Genomic DNA, 15,784 nt, shown 5'->3' with positions numbered 1-15,784 from the left:
CCTCCAATGCTAAATTTGTGATCCCTTGATGCCTCAAAACATGTCCTACCAACCGATCCCTTCTTCTAGTCAAGTTGTGCCACAAACTTCTCTTCTCCCCAATCCTATTCAATACCTCGTCATTAGTTACGTGATCTACCCACCTTATCTTCAGCATTCTTCTGTAGCACCACATTTCGAAAGCTTCTATTCTCTTCTTGTCCAAACTGGTTATCGTCCATGTTTCACTTCCATACATGGCTACACTCCATACAAATACTTTCAGAAACGACTTCCTGACACTTAAATCTGTACTCGATGTTAACAAATTTCTCTTCTTCAGAAACGATTTCCTTGCCATTGCCAGTCTACATTTTATATCCTCTTTACTTCGACCATCATCAGTTATTTTACTCCCCAAATAGCAAAACTCCTTTACTACTTTAAGTGTCTCATTTCCTAATCTAATCCCCTCAGCATCACCCGATTTAATTTGACTACATTCCATTATCCTCGTTTTGCTTTTGTTGATGTTCATCTTATATCCTCCTTTCAAGACACTGTCCATTCCGTTCAACTGCTCTTCCAAGTCCTTTGCTGTCTCTGACAGAATTACAATGTCATCGGCGAACCTCAAAGTTTTTACTTCTTCTCCATGAATTTTAATACCTACTCCGAATTTTTCTTTTGTTTCCTTTACTGCTTGCTCAATATACAGATTGAATAACATCGGGGAGAGGCTACAACCCTGTCTCACTCCTTTCCCAACCACTGCTTCCCTTTCATGCCCCTCGACTCTTATAACTGCCATCTGGTTTCTGTACAAATTGTAAATAGCCTTTCGCTCCCTGTATTTTACTCCTGCCACCTTCAGAATTTGAAAGAGAGTATTCCAGTGAACGTTGTCAAAAGCTTTCTCTAAGTCTATTGAACGTAAATAAATATAACATATTGCGCATACATAGGAAAAGACATCCACTACTGTACAGCTATACTATTGATGACAAACAGCTAGAGACAGCGTCTGCCAGAAAATGTATAGGTGTAGCTATCCAGAGCGACCTTAAGTGGAATGACCATATAAAACATATGGTGGGAAAAGCAGACACAAGACTCAGATTCATCGGAAGAATCTTACGGAAATGTAACTCATCCACGAAAGGAGTGGCTTACAAGGCACTTGTTCGCCCGATTCTTGAGTATTGTTCTCTCTGGGACCCTATCAGGTAGGACTGATAGAGGAGATAGAGAAGATCCAACGAAGAGCGGCACGTTTCGTCAAGGGATCGTTTAGCTGGTGAGAGAGTATTAGCGAGATGCTAAGCAAACTCCACAGGAAGACATTTCAAGAGAGACGTTGTGTATCACGGAGAAATTTACTGTTGAAGTTTCGGGACAGCATTTGTCAGGAGGAGTCAGACAGCATATTACTTCCCCCCACATACATCTCGCGTATTGATCATGAGGAGAAAATTCGAGAAATCATTCTTCCCACGCGAGTGGAACATGGTTGGAGGGATCAGATATTGTTGTTGTTGTGGTCTTCAGTCCTGAGACTGGTTTGATGCAGCTCTCCATGCTACTCTATCCTGTGAGAGCTTCCCTCCAATACTAAATTCGTGATCCCTTGATGCCTCAGAAAATGTCCTACCAACCGATCTCTTCTTCTAGTCAAGTTGTGCCACAAATTCGTCTTCTCCCCAATTCTATTCAATACCTCCTCATTAGTTATGTGATCTACCCATCTAATCTTCAGCATTCTTCTGTAGTACCACATTTCGAAAGCTTCTATTCTCTTCTTGTTCAAACTATTTATCGTCCATGTTTCACTTCCATACATGGCTACACTCCATAAAAATACTTTCAGAAACGACTTCCTGACACTTAAATTTACACTCGATGTTAACAAATTTCTCTTCTTCAGAAACGCTTTCCTTGCTGTTGTCAGTCTACATTTTATATCCTCTTTACTTCGACCATCATCAGTTATTTTGCTCCCCAAATAGCAAAACTATTTTACTACTTTTAGTGTCTCATTTCCTAATCTAATTCCCTCAGCATCACCCGACTTAATTCGACTACAATCCATTACCCTCGTTTTGCTTTTGTTGATATTCATCTTATATCCTCCTTTCAAGACACTGTCCATTCCGTTCAACTGCTCTTCCAACTCCTTTGCTGTCTCTGACAGAATTACAATGTCATCGACGAACCTTAAAGTTTTTATTTCTTCTCCATGGGATCAGATAGTGGTACCAAAAGTACCCTCCGCCACACACCGTTAGGTGGCGTACGGAGTATGATGTAGATTATTCCTTTGAAAGGGCAGGGCCGACATCCTTTTATCCTTTTCCATCCTTCCCTAATTCGATGAGACCAATGACTTCGCTGTTTGGTCTCCTTCTACAAACAACCCAACCCTGTTCATGTGAATGTATGTTCCTCTACAGCTATTTGCAAAACGAACCCCATGTAGTGCAAGCAATCTGTATAATTTAAGGCGCTTTTTTTTTTTTTTTTTGCTTCTACAGAGAGGTAGAAGTTTTCTTTGAAGGGCTGTGTTGAGAGAAATTTATAGTTTCGTGTGTTGTATTAGTCCGATATGCACTACTGGCACTGGGTGTGGAATATATCAGAGAGTATAACATAAAAACACAAAACATTTGAATATAATACTTACTACACTGATCATTTGTCAGGAGATAGTCGAAATAGGTTAATACAATGCAGTAAAGTGGAACAGCTAATATTTACAGAATTAACATCCTGTCAGAATGAAACACTGTTATGCACTATTAATAAATTTATCATACACAAAATACCTAATCTTGACTGTTGTGACCAAGTGTTGTCAAAACTGAAATCTAACATATATTTTTACTTAAGCTGGCTTAACAGTCTCTGTTAAGATATTCATCTATGGAGTAGAAGGAATTACCTACAAAAAAAAGTCTTTGAGACTCTGTTTAAACCCTGCTTTATCTGAAACCAAGTTTTTAATGGTTGCTGGCAATTTATTGAAAATGTCTGTTCATGAATATTGAAACGCTTTTTCTACGTCTACATCTACATTTATACTCCGCAAGCCACCCAACGGTGTGTGGTGGAGGGCACTTTACGTGCCACTGTCCTTACCTCCCTTTTCTGTTCCAGTCGCGTATGGTTCGCGGGAAGGACTGTCTGATAGCCTCTGTGCGCGCTCGAATCTCTCTAATTTTACATTCGTAACCTGCTCGGGAGGTATAAGTAGGGGGAAGCAATATATTCGATACCTCATCCAGAAACGCACCCTCTCGAAACCTGGACAGCAAGCTACACCGCGATGCAGAGCGCCTCTCTTGAGAGTCTGCCACTTGAGTTTGCTAAACATCTCCGTAACGCTATCACGCTCACCAAATAACCCTGTGACGAAACGCGCCGCTCTTCTTTGGATCTTCTCTATCTCCTCCGTCAACCCGATCTGGTACGGATCCCACACTGATGAGCAATACTCAAGTATAGGTCGAACGAGTGTTTTGTAAGCCACCTCCTTTGTTGATGGACTACATTTTCTAAGCACTCTCCCAATGAATCTCAACCTGGTACCCGCCTTACCAACAATTAATTTTATATGATCATTCCACTTCAAATCGTTCCGCACGCATACTCCCAGATATTTTACAGAAGTAACTGCTACCAGTGTTTGTTCCGCTATCATATAATCATACAATAAACGATCCTTCTTTCTACGTATTCGCAATACATTACATTTGTCTATGTTAAGGGACAGTTGCCATTCCCTGCGCCAAGTTCCTATCCGCTGCAGATCTTCCTGCATTTCGCTACAATTTTCTAATGCTGCAACTTTTCTGTATACTACAGCATCATCCGCAAAAAGCCGCATGGATCTTCTGACACTATCTACTGGGTCATTTATATATATTGTGAAAAGCAATGGTCCCATAACACTCAAAAATGGTTCAAAGGGCTCTGAGCACTATGGGACTTAACATCTATGGTCATCAGTCCCCTAGAACTTAGAACTACTTAAACCTAACTAACCTAAGGACATCACACAACACCCAGCCATCACGAGGCAGAGAAAATCCCTGACCCCGCCGGGAATCGAACCCGGGAACCCGGGCGTGGGAAGCGAGAACGCTACCGCACGACCACAAGATGCACTCCCCTGTGGCACGCCAGAGGTTACTTTAACGTCTATAGACGTCTCTCCATTGATAACAACATGCTGTGTTCTGTTTGCTAAAAACTCTTCAATCCAGCCACACAGCTGGTCTGATATTCCGTAGGCTCTTACTTTGTTTATCAGGCGACAGTACGGAACTGTATCGAACGCCTTCTGGAAGTCAAGGAAAATAGCATCTACCTGGGAGCCTGTATCTAATATTTTCTGGGTCTCATGAACAAATAAAGCGAGTTGGGTCTCACACGATCGCTGTTTCCGGAACCAAGGTAAGTGATTTTAAGTCTTTATGTAGATTCTTCTTATTCCTAGTATTGATACTATGTATGGAACTATTAGTTGGAAATAGAGATGTATTACTTGCAACAAATTTCATTAAGGAATAAATATACTGAGAAGCAGTGGGCAGAATGAATTTACACCACCAATGATTCTTATCACACGCTTTTGCACCCTAAAAACTTTAGCTCGGTTTGATGAGTTGCCCCAGAATATTATCCCACATGACATAATATAATGAAAGTAAGCAAAGTATGCAAGTTTTTTGTATTTATATCTCCTACATCTGGGACCATTCTAACGGCGCTTAAGCAGTTCTGTGGTATGCCCTTCCCAACTGAATTTATCATCGAGTTGTAATCCCAGAAATCTAACACTGTCAACCTCTTCAATCTGCTTGTCTTCATATGTTATACTCATGGTGGAAGGAAATTTTACAGGTTCTGAACTGCATATAGTGGGTTTTCTGAAAGTTTAATGACAGTGAATTAGCTTTAAACCACTTATTAATGTCAGTGAAAATTTGATTAGCAGCTATTTCTAAATCTGTACTTGATGTGCTACTTATTGCAATGTTTGTATCATCTGCAAACAAAACAAACTTACCGTCTGGCAGTGTAACAAATGAGATGTCATTAATGTACACAAGAGAAAGCAATGGACCCAAGATGGAATCTTGAGGAACACCACATGTAATTAATTCCCATTTGGATGAAGACTGACTGCTTATTGCACAGGTATTTCACAACAACACATTTTGTTTTCTGTTAGATAGATAAGACTTCAACCAATTTTCAGCATTGCCAGTGACACCATAATATTATAATTTACTTAAGAGAATGCTGTGGTTCACACAGTCAAAGGCTTTTGACAGGTCACAGAAAATGTCAGTAGCCTCTAATTTATTATCTAATGAATTAAGTACATTCTCACTGTAAGTGTAAATAGCTTTCTCTACATCATAACCGTTAAGAAATCCAAACTGTGACTTGGACAATATATTATTTGCATCAGATACTTAAGGAGATGCTTGAACACAACCTTTTCAAATATTTTTGAGAAAGCAGGCAAAAGTGAAATTGGTCGATAGTTTGATGGTATCTCTTTATCCCCCCTCTAGTAAAGAAGCTTACCTTCAGCATATTTTAGCCAGTCTGGAAATGTTCCACTGATAAGAAGTTGATTACACAAATAACTTAAGATAGAACTGAACTCACATGAGCACTCTTTGATTAACTTTGTTGATATGTTATCATATCCACTGGAACACTTAGATTTTAAGGATTTTATGATGGATGCTACTTCTTGTGGAGATGTGAGTGTCATTTCCATTTTACTGAAGTTATTTTTAAAGACTGGTCTCAGATACTCCATTGCACTGTTCACCAAACTTGATAACTACAAGCTGTCAGTAACAGAAATGAAGTACTTGTGTAAGAGTTTCACAGCACTATATATACTTGTTACCAAAGTCTCATTTACTTTTAGAGCTGTCTGTTCCTCTTCCTTTTTTGCCCCACCTGTCTCAGTCTTCACAATATCCCATACAGTTTTTATTTTGTTACCTGATGTAATTATCTTTTTCTCATAATAAAGCTGCTTCGACTTCTGGATTACTTGCTTCAATATTTTGCAGTAGTCTTTGTAATACATTACAATTCTAACATCAGAGCTGTTCCTAGATGCTACATACAGTCTCCTTTTTGTCCTACAAGATATCTTTATTCCTTATGTAATCCACAGTTTATTTTTTGACTTCTGTGTGATTTGAGTTACCTTTAGGGGGAAACAATTTTCAAAAGTGGAGGCAACTTAATTAGTGAATGCTTTGTATTTTCCATTTGAGTCAGATGTATTGTAAACATCTATCCAGTTAATGTCCTTGAGCAATTTCCTGAATTTTTGACTTATTTATTATCTTCTTGTATTCAGATTTTATAGATTTTTTATTGTGACAAGTTTCAACATTCAACACAAGATGCTGCATGTCATGATCAGGTAGCCTATTTACTCTTGGTTTTGTGATATGACATTTTTCCCTAGATTTGTCTGCAAAGATATTATCAATAGCAGTCTCAGAGCATTTACATGTCCTAGTAGCAAAGTTTACAGCAGGAACTAAATTGAATGATAGTGTTACTGACTGCAATAATTGTTCACTGACAGAGTTTTTCAATAAATCCACATTACAGTCCCCAGCAACCACTATTTCTTTGTTTTTTACTATGAAATGGCACAGCAGAGCTTGCAGATATTTTATGAAGAGGTTAAAATTTCCTGCAGGTGATCTGTATATACCTACTATTATAAAGGACTTATTATGAAATACTTCTTCTGTTGCACAAACTTCTAAGTGCTGCTCTGAGCAAAATTTTTTAATATCAATATTCTTGAAATCACAACAGTTTCTGACAAACATGGTAATTCCTTCTTTCTCCATATTTTCTGTACAGAAATAAGAACCTAACTTGAATCCTGTAACATTTAACGTATCTATACCAGAGGTCAAATGATGTTCAGAGAGGCAGATTATATCAATTGGCTCACTCAACTCTAATTCTTCAACACAAATAAGGAACTCGTTAAGCTTACCCCTTAGCCCTCAGATATTCTGATGCAGTAGTGATAACTGATTTTGTGCACTGGCTGAATTACACTTGGATGAACCTAATTTTCCTGCCAATTTTTGAGTATCTTTAGTTTCAATCAGAGGCTGTCTGCATGAATTGTGTACATTAAAATTTGCTTTCTGTCTGCCTGTTTTATCAATGCGAATGTCATTTTCAGTCTGTCTCTAAATCTCTTTTGTTTCTGCCCTCCCTACCCTAAAAAGACTGCTGATCTGGCACTTGTAACCACTGGTACTTTACCACTTGTGACAGTGCCCCCCCTTCAGTTATTTGCTATTAGCCCAGACAGTTTTCCCTTCCCTTTCCTGTTGAGGTGAATGCCTTGCCTAGTATAGTCCCACCTGCTGATAGAGTCAGCAGGAACCACACTGATATGAAACGCTATTTCCAAGCAACCGTTCCACCTCTAAATTAACTCTCCTGACAGAAGAGTTTATTGAGACTGGTCATGGTGCCTCAGAAGAGACACAAGCCCAACACCAGTATTTCTCGTTGCTGAAGCTGTCTTTACCAGGTCACTCTCAATTGAATAATTTGGGTTCCTATCTATGCCGTTGCCCACCCCACCCACTATTACAACGGTGTCTTCCTTTGTGAAATCTTTACAAAGTGAACTTACATCCTGTATCACCTGACCGAGACTTGTACTAGGTTTAAAAAATCTTGTGACATGGTAACCTGACCCTAGTTCGTCCTGTAACATTTGGCCAACACCTCTACCATGTGAAGTACCTAACAACAAAACTTTCTTCTTCTTCGCAGCTTTTTCTGACTTCTTACTTTTCAAACACTTTTTGGAAGTGTCCTGTCTACTCCTACATCTGTTTGTGTCTCATCAGTTTCCAACTGTGACAACAGATCAAACCTGTTTTCCACATTCACAACCACACTGTCTGAGAACTTCCTATTCCTGCTTCTTCTATAACCTGTTGTCACTTCCCACGTCTGTTTTCCCTTCTCCCCCCTTAACCTTTCCAGATTTTGATCCGCTTTATCTAGTTCTGCCTGAAGGGCAGCAATCTTCTCCTCCTGTCCCACTATCTTCTTATCTCTACAGCAAATCCTACACAACCAATGAGCCTTGTTTATTTTACCAATTCCCACGCCATTACAGTCACCCACATGAAAGAAACTACAATAACCCTCACACCACACCCCAGAACTAACAATCCTACGGAAAGTCATACACTTCTCACTCATGGCAAACAAATTTTAGCTTTAGTCTGAGTTAAAACAAGAATAACTTCGTAGACTATTCAATTAATACATCAAATTTCTTAGAAAGCTTAGGCTTAAAGTTTAGATACTAACTCGAAACTTCTGGAGAAACAAAAACGATATAACCTGTACTGTTTACGTAATGAAACATAAAGTAAACCAAAAACTGAGCCTACACTATATAAAGATTCCACTTATTTCGGTCATTTTCACTTCGACTGCTTATCAGAGAATCAGATGGATAGTGTATAAGAATACACTAGCAACACAAACTTTACTTTATTGAAATAATCACATAGCTTACAGTATATCACAATGTAAACAAATCCTAGTCCAAAACTGTCTTCATAAACATGAATGAAAAGTATCTGAACAATGTTATGCATATTGGGTATTTATTCTATTGTCAGCTGTCAAAAAGGTTACATTTGTTTTGGTAGTATCAACGATTATTTGTTTTGTATAAAAATAGATTGGAGAATCCGTATTAAATATTGTTATAAGAATGGGATGAATTGTATCAAATTTTTAAAGATGTTAAATATTGCTTTTGGTGACTCTTTTATGAGTAAAACAAGGGCTTACAAGGAGATCTCAAATAACAGCTGTTTTACAAGCATGGATGAGATTAAAAACGCACAGTTAAGAGACCTATAAAATCCCGAAGTAACAGTGCCTAAAGTGTTTCAGGAATTGGAAAAAGTGCTGGCATAAGTGTATGGTATGTAACGGGGAATATTTTGAAGAGGATAACATTGCTGTAGATTGACAGATAAAGTTAATACCAAAAAACAAAAATTAAAATGTGAATGCACCTCGTATGTCAAACATTTTACATAGAAATCCAGAATCGGTGCCCATATTCCGAAGAAAATAGCTATTTAGAATAGCTATTGTGCACATGTTTTAAGGACTATGTATTAGAATCAGGTAATAGTAACGGAGACAGAGATTTAGTAACAAAATACATTCAAATGCTGCTGTTCCATAGGCATCAAAGGTTTTTCGTGATTGAATCACATTCTATTAGCGAAAAATCAATTAATTTTACCAGAAATTTCTTAAATTAGTACTGATTTTGTACAACCAGTGATTGCTTAGGACCACATTTCACTGTATTTATTTTGGACAACTGTTTAACACATTTCGTACCATGTAGTAAATTTCTACGAAAATATACTTTTTAGTGTATGAGCACTGTCAGGTTTGAAAGCATACACAACATATTTGTTAAGAAATTATTCATTGCCTATTTACATATACCGTACTTTAGAGGTCATCATAAACGGTGTCACTGTCATTATCGTCTTCATCGTCACTTTCTAAATTAATAATGCCATCAACGCCAGGGCCCTCCCAAAATTTTCTGTAAGTAATGTAGTTTTCCACCCAAGTTTCATCAATATAAAAGAATTTTCTGCCTAGCTCCCTTGTTTTCCTCACTTGAATCAGGCACTTACATCGCTAGTCAATTATATCCGTTCTCTCTACCAGAATCTCTCGTTTACTTACAGATATTTTCCAAGTGAATCCCTTTTGCACAGTATCTTGTATAAAACATCTTTCTGACAGGGAAAATGGATCTTTTATTTCACAGCTGTAATTTCCGTAATGTCGGCACTATTTTTTGGTTTATATAAAAGTCCTCCATCGTTTGTCGAATGACTGGTTTTATGAAACTGTCTATAACGATGGGTTTCCTCTCAAAATTGTTAGTTTTCCTTCGTGACGATTTTGCGTTCCTTCCTTATGCGTCCTATTGTGGCCAGGCTGACGTTTGCAAAGATTGCAGCCCTTTGATTGGGACTGGTAATATTAGCCAACAGTTCGTTTTGTGTTGCCTCTATAAGACACGCTGTAATAATATTAGAGACAAACGAACGCAAATACCTAGTCTTCTTGTATTCTGCACATTTTCTTGCAATGTAGGGCGATTTTCCATCACTTACAGATACCGAAGTATATCAGTAAGTATACAGAGTTAACTGACTGACACTGGCAATTAAGATACCACGAACAGAAACGACATATGTCACTGCACGCCGATCTACGCCACTAGACAGGTAACGGGCCCTGTAGGCCAGTGGCAGGGTTCTCCAGAAAAGGCCACATCCCCCACCAAAACCGCTGCTCGCTCTTGAGTTTACAGACAGGCTATACTAACATGGTTGTTCATCAGATGGGAAAATGTTTAGACCAACAGATGCAGCAGATCCTACAAAGCAATCATATCAGACACAGGAACCCTTTGGAATTCTGGCGACATCTCAGTGGCATGGTGAAAGCAACAGCGATGTCAGCTGAGACCCTTCGTCTCGTGTGGCTCACGCTTATGCCACTGCCAGGGAAGGTGGCAGTAGTCTCTTGTGGGAGAGACGACATTAATTCTGTACTGACAGTAGGTGACAGGGTGCATGGGACGGTAGGACAGGGAAGCACCTTGGCGATAAATCAAGAAGCTGATGATCAAATCACAGCTGAGACTGCAGCTGTACAACAGGAGTCAAGAAATGTTTTTTTTTATTTCAGTCTTTGATCACAATATGAATTCTTTAGACGATGACCGGTTTCAGTCCGTAATGACCATCCTCAGATCTATAATATACAAATATATACACCTAGTGAGCAGTGTGTCTTTCAACATAATATAGCAATATGTATCACAATATACTATCATACAACCAGGGAGATGTACAGAAAATATGGTAAAACGTACCTTTTTTACACCATGTCCTAAAGTGATAAGGCCATAATGGCATCGTCAAAACATATAAATATAATCAGCATAGCATCGTCATATAGATCTAAAATAAGGTGTAGAATAGGCCGCATCGTCCACACAGTCATTATTGCAACTGGCTACTGAAGTATAGTAGCTACATGAAATCTTTTTACATTACCATTGGCCGACAAGGAAATACGCCAACAACTTAGTATATTAGGGCAAATTGCAGTAGCCAACGGTTTCTCACCTAAAGATGTTATGCGCCCATATATTAAGATAAAAAACAGAAAGCAAATAGTAGGCAGGCCCACAATCATCTATAAAAAAGAAAGAATAAAGATAACCTGAAAACCATTCCAATGAAATTTTACGGAAAAATGCCCCAACAAATAGAAAAGTGTTGGAATAAATCTAAGGTTAGATGTGGTTTTCAAGTTAACAACACTCTGAAACTCCGTGTAAAACATAGTTTGAGTAAAGATTCTGATAAATTTGACGGTTCTGGTGTTTACAAGATCGTTTGTAGTAATTGTGACAAATTTTACATCGGTGAAACTGACCATTCTTTTATAATTAGATTCGGGGAGCATTTGCAGGCACATAACAAAACTGCATTGGGAATGCATTTGGCAAAAACCGGCCACACCCTAAGCAATATCGAGAGTTGTATGCGTATTCTACACAGGGCAGAGAGGGGTCGCGCTCTTGACTTGTTGGAGGAGTTTGAGATTTACAAAGCGAAAAATCATGAGCCCACTAGGGTGCTGAATGGACAAAGCGGTTTTGCGCCCAACATCTACTTTGCATTGTTTGATAATGTACTACGATAACCAAACAATGCCTCGCGTATTTATACCTAGCCTTACTTGATGATTTATGACGAGAATAGAAGGCATTTGCCTTACTTCCATACATTAATCGCACTAATCCTGTAACTGATTATGTCCTACCTACTCACTGAATGTATAACCAGACTGTATAATTTTATTTACTGACTGTTAATATGTTGTTTAAAAGATTCCTGTGAGAGATATATCACGTTGTATGTAAAGCCCTCTAGTGGTTAAGTTCGTAAGATCGGTGCACGCCTAAATAACATCCTGGCAGCCGACCCAGCAGAGGGCGCTGGTCATTGATATGTCCTTTTTCAGCTGTCATACAGACATTTCATCTTTCATAGGCAATTTATAGGTTGCTACAAGCAATGTAATACGTATATTAATTGTTGACCATAAATTCACCATAAAAAGGATTGGTCCTATTCTATTCAAATATTTCATTTTAATAATTTTATATGGGTAACTGTATTCGTCTTTTAATGTATCACAATTTAGTTTCTACGATAGTTATCAATTTTAAAAGTCTGCTACGTGTATTTTACTTAATATGTTTTTATCAGATTATTTTTTTTTTTTTTGTAAATGATGACTACTTCTAAGCTGACAGTAGCGGCATCTAGGGATGATGTAGTCCGCAGCTCGTGGTCGTGCGGTAGCGTTCTTGCTTCTCACGCCCGGGTCCCCAGGTTCAATTCCCGGCTGTGTCAGGGATTTTCTCTGCCTCGTTATGACTGGGTGTTGTGTGATGTCCTTAGGTTAGTTAGGTTTAACTAGTTCTAGGTTCTAGGGGACTGATGACCATAGCTGTTAAGTCCCATAGTGCTCAGAGCCATTTGAACCATTTTTTTTTGATGATGTAAGCAAACAGATTTCTGGTAGCTACTGTACTTCAGTAGCCAGTTGCAATAATGACAGTGTGGACGATGCAGCCTATTCTACACCTTATTTTAGATCTATATGATGATGCTATGCTGATTATATTTATATGTTTTGACGATGCCATTATGGTGTTATCACTTTAGGACATGGTGTAAAAAAGTTACGTTTTACCATATTTTCTGTACATCTCCCTGGTTGTATGATAGTATATTGTGATACGTGTTGCTGTATTATGTTGAAAGACACACTGCTTACTAGGTGTATATATTTGTATATTATAGATCTGTGGATGGACATTACAGACTGAAACCGGTCATTGTCTAAAGAATTTATAATGTGATCAAAGACTGAAATAAAAAACATTTGACAGTATTGGATCACTGTTTGTATGCGCTACCATGTCGCAGTTGGTGAGGAGTGAAGAAAGCCTGTTGACGAGCAGCTACGTGGTTTGAAGTCTCAATTGGAAACAATGCAAAAGCAATCATCGGCTCCAGAGTTAAACAAATTACACAATCTGTGAGTTCATAATCAAGAAGCGAATACGTTGGTACAATGGAAGCTAGACGCTGAAGGGTTAGATGACAGAATTTTCTGGTACCACAAAAGGATCAGCTTGCGGGTTACGAGATGCACATTGCCCTGCTCGTTCCTAAATAGCTACAGCAGCCTCTAGTAGGTGCAGCAGGCTGTACAGCTTCACAAGAGCGCCAGAATAATGACAAAGAGACAGGTATTATGGCAACAGACAGAACTGATTGAGTGGTCGAAGGCCAGCAGGGCACAACACTTCGTATTAGCGCAAGAATTAAAGGGGACTCTCTTGTATGTATGCAGATGTCTAAGCAAGCTTGCCAACGTATGTTGTCAGATCGCATGAACATGACTGACATGAGGACAAATCGGTGGTACCTGATCGATTGTGGCTCAGACATTTGTGTACTGCCCGTGGAGCAGAAACAGGAAGAGCCAGTAGGGGCATCATTCGACTTAAACCACGGCCAGCAACTCGTCCAGCAGGTTGTGTGAGGAACAAAAGGATACCATGGATATTGGGTTAGCTAGAGCTTTAAATGGAGATTCGTGCTGGCTGATGTGTACAAAGCAATCCTTGGAGCAGATTTCATGCACTGCCAGGAGCTGGGATTACAGCTGAGCTCAGAGCAAATTTGGTGGAGAAATACAGTCGTGATAGGCTCGATTGGCGGAAGTGCAAGCAACGCCATCGCATTGCAAGAAGAAACAGTCACACAGGAAAGAAGAAGAAGATTTGAATTAATGGACAGAGGGTAGCACATACCAACGTGCATGACATCAAGACCACTGAAGGCCAACCAGACTTCCAACAGCCCAGAAGATTAGTACCTGCTCAGTTCACTGAGGGGAGAACAGAATTTGACAAAATGTTTCAAGGAGGAACTTTAAAAAGGTAGGATAGCCCATGAGCATTGCCACTGTACCTCATCAGAAAGGGGAATGGCATGTGAGAGCTTGTGGGGAGTAACAGGTGCTTAACGCATGAACAATACCTGAACACTGTCCTGTGCCGAACTTGCGGGATTTTACGAATATTTTGGCTGGAACTATAGTGTTTAGCGTAATCTACTGCAAAAAAAAAAATGTATAATCAGATTCCGGTCGCGGAAGAAGACATTCTCAAGACGGCCATGATAACACCTGTCGGACTATTTGGTACATGATTTGGACTGAAGAATGCGGCTCACACATGGCAGAGAGCTCTGTATGAGTTGTTGAGGGGTCTTGATTTCTATTTTTCATACCTTGATGATGTATTAATATTCTCCAGGCAGCCGAGTAGCATGAAGAACCCCTTAAACCAGTATCGAGAGAATAAGGAAATGTGGTCTAATACTAAATGAGGCAAAATTTGTTCTTCGAAAGAAACAAGCGACATTTCCTGGGCGTGAGATATCAGCCATGGGTATCTGCCTCCCCAAGGAATAAGTGGAGGTGCTACAGAATATTCCGCAACCACCAGATTATCAACAGTTGCGTTGATTCCAAAGGATTGTCAGCTTTTATGGACGCCATCTACTTGTGGCAGCAGAGATTAAGGCGCCAACGATGAACGCATTACCAGGGAGCAATGCAATGAGCAAGCAGCTCCTCCTTTGGACGCCTATCGTGCAGCAAATCTTCGAAAAGTTAATGGCAAGTTTGTGAAAACCGATACTATTGTCTTACCCAGTTCATAAAGCACCTATGGCAATTGTTATGGATGGCAGCCAGTTGGCTATTAGCACAGCACTCCAGAAAAGTGTGGAAGGCAGTTGGACGCCTTTAAATTATTTTTTTTTTTTTTACGAAAGCTGTCAGAAGATGAAAGTAAGTGTAATGAGTATGACGGAGTTACTGACCATTTGAAGTGCCTCCATTTACAATATATGCAAGGTGTCCCACACAAACCTCCCTGATTTCAAGGACCCAGGAGAGAAAAACCACAGTAACAGTAGATACGACAGTGAAAAATGCACCACATTGTGGAGCATTTCAAAGAATTTATATTCCCGCATCAGTATCGTGGCCAGAGTGCAGCATGGTCGCATGAAGTGAAAATGGCGACTCCACAGCAGCATGTGCAAGCAGTAGTGCAGTTTGCAGAAACAAAATCGCCAATTACTGTGCAAAGAAATTATCATCGTCTGTATGAATGTGATCCACCTCATGTGAAAACAATTAAGGAATGTTATAAGAAGTTTCTGGAAACACGAAGTGTTCCGAAACATTCTGGCAGTGCACGTTACAGAGTTTCAGAAGAGACAGTGGAGGACATCAGACAAAAGTTTCTCAGAAGCCCACATAAGTCAATTCGTCAAGCATCTAGGAAACTTGATGTACCTCGATCAACATTGCATCGTATAGTTCACCAGCATCTTCGTATGTGTGCTTACAAAGTGCAAATTCTGCAACATCTGATGCTGAAAGACAAACCACACGAACAACAATTTGCTGCGGATATGCTGCAGCATATTGATATGGATGCCAGCTTCCTGAAAAGATGTTTATTCTCAGATGAGGCAACCTTTCATCT

This window comes from Schistocerca nitens, unplaced genomic scaffold (genome assembly GCF_023898315.1).
Source record: "Schistocerca nitens isolate TAMUIC-IGC-003100 unplaced genomic scaffold, iqSchNite1.1 HiC_scaffold_376, whole genome shotgun sequence".
Taxonomy (NCBI): Eukaryota; Metazoa; Arthropoda; class Insecta; order Orthoptera; family Acrididae; genus Schistocerca; species Schistocerca nitens.
Note: the sequence above shows the minus strand (reverse complement) of the source record.